The sequence below is a fragment of the Loxodonta africana genome, unplaced genomic scaffold (assembly GCF_030014295.1).
Source record: "Loxodonta africana isolate mLoxAfr1 unplaced genomic scaffold, mLoxAfr1.hap2 scaffold_51, whole genome shotgun sequence".
Classification (NCBI taxonomy): domain Eukaryota; kingdom Metazoa; phylum Chordata; class Mammalia; order Proboscidea; family Elephantidae; genus Loxodonta; species Loxodonta africana.
The window spans coordinates 1,059,904-1,062,373 of NW_026975229.1; positions in this window are offsets into that span (position 1 = coordinate 1,059,904).

Below are 2,470 nucleotides of genomic sequence, written 5' to 3' on the forward strand. Positions count from 1 at the left end.
CTTCGGAGGTACCTCTGAGTACAGTCACCACGCCTTTCTTCCGAGGTACGTCTGGGTACAATCTCCAGGCCTTCCTTCCGAGGTTCCTCTGGGTATAGTCATCAGGACTTGTTTCCGAGGTAACTCTGGGTACACTCACCAGGCCGTTCTTAGGAGGTACCTCTGGTTACAGTCTCCAGTTGTTCCTTCTGAGGTACCTATGGGTACAGTCACCAGGCCTTCCTTCACGGGTACCTCTGGGTACAGTCAAAGGCCTTCCTTGTGAGGTACCTCTGGGTACAGTCACCAGGCCTTCTCTCCGAGGTACCTCTGGGTACAGTCACCAGGCCTTCCTTCAGAGGTACCTCTGGGTACAGTCAAAGGCCTTCCTTCTGAGGTACCTCTGCGGACAGTCATCCGGCCTTCTTTCTCAGTTCCCTCTGGGTACAGTCACCAGGCCTTTCTTCCGAGGTCTCCCTGGGCACAGTCACCAGGCCTTTCTTCCGAGGTACCTCTGGGTACAGTCACCAGGCCTTCCTTCTGATTTATCTCTGGGTACAGTCACCAGGCCTTTCTTCCGAGGTACCTCTGGGTACAGTCACCAGGCATTTCTGCCGAGGTCCCTCTGGGAAGAGTCACCAGGTCTTTCTTACGAGGTAACTCTGGGTACAGTCACCGGCTTTCCTTCTGAGGTACCTCTGGGTACACTCACCCGGGCTTATTTCTGAGGTCCCTCTGGGTGCAGTCCCCAGGCCTTTCTTACGAGCTGCCTCTGGGTACAGTTACCAGGCCTTTCCTCCGAGCTAACTCTGGAACAGTCAACAGGCCTTCCTTTCGAGGTACGTCTGGGTAGTCACCAGGCATTCCTTCCGAGGTAACTCTGGGTACACTCACCAGGCCTTCATTCCGAGGAACCTCTGGTTACAGTCACCAGGCCTTCGTCCGAGGTACTAATGTGTACACTCACTAGGCCTTCATTCCGAGGAACCTCTGGGTACAGTCACCAGGTCTTCCTTCCGAGGTACCTATGGGCACAGTCAACAGGCCGTCCTTCTGACGTATCTCTGGGTACACTCACCAGGCCTTCATTCCGAGGAACCTCTGTGTACAGTCACCAGGTCTTCCCTCTGAGGTACCTCTGGGCACATTCAACAGGACGTCCTTCTGAGGTACCTCCGTGTACAGTCACCAGGCCTTCTTTCTGAGGTCCCTCTGGGTACAGTCACCAGGGCTTTCTCCGAGGTACCTCTGGGTACATGTACGGGTCTTCGTTCTGAGGTACCTCTGGGTACAGTCAACAGGCCTTCCATCCGAGGTATTTCTGGGTACACTCACCAGGCATTTCTTACAAGTTACCTCTGGGTACAGTCACCAGGCTTTCCTTCTGAGTTAACTCTGGGTACAGTCAACAGGCCTTCCTTCCGACGTTCCTGTGGGTACAGTCACCAGGCCTTCCTTAAGAGGTACCTCTGGGTACACTCAAAGGCCTTCCTTCTGAGGTACCTCTGGGTAAAGTCCCCAGGCCTTCTTCGGAGGTACCTTGAGTACAGTCACCACGCCTTTCTTCCGAGGTACGTCTGGGTACAATCTCCAGGCCTTCCTTCCGAGGTACCTCTGGGTACAGTCATCAGGACTTTTTTCCGAGGTAACTCTGGGTACACTCACCAGGCCGTTCTTACGAGGTACCTCTGGTTACAGTCTCCAATTGGTCCTTCTGAGGTAGCTATGGGTACAGTCACCAGGCCTTCCTTCAGGGGTACCTCTGGGTACAGTCAAAGGCCTTCCTTCTGAGGTCCCTCTGGGTACAGTCACTCTGCCTTCTTTCTCAGTTCCCTCTGGGTACAGTCAGCAGGCCTTTCTTCCGAGGTCCCTCTGGGTACAGTCAACGGCCTTCCTTCTGAGGTACCTCTGGGTACAGCACCCGGGCTTATTTCTGAGGTTCCTCTGGGTACAGTCACCAGGCCTTCCTTCCGAGGTACCTCTAGGTACAATCACCAGGCCTTCCTTCTGAGGTACCTCTGGGTACAGTCACGAGGTCTTTCTTCTGAGTTAGCTCTGGGTACAGTCACCAGGCCTTTCTTCCGAGGTACTTCTGTGTACAGTCACCAGGCCTTCCTTTCGGAGGTATCTCTAGGAACAATCACCAGGCCTTCCTTCTGAGGTACCTCTGGGTACAGTCACCAGGGATTCCTCCCGAGGTACCTCTGTTTAGAGTCACCAGGCATTTCTTCCGAGTTACCTCTGGGTACAGTCACCAGGCCTTCCTTCGGAGGTAACTCTGGCTACAGTCAGCAGGCCTTCCTTCCGAGGTACCTCTGGTTACAGTCACCAGGCTTTCCTTGGGAGTTACCCTGGGTACAGTCACCACTCCTTTCTTCCGAGTTATCTCTAGGTACAGTCACCAGGCCTTCCTTCCGACGTACCTCTGGGTACAGTCACCAGGCCTTCCTTCCGAGGTACCTCTGAGTACAGTCACCCGGTCTTTCTGAAG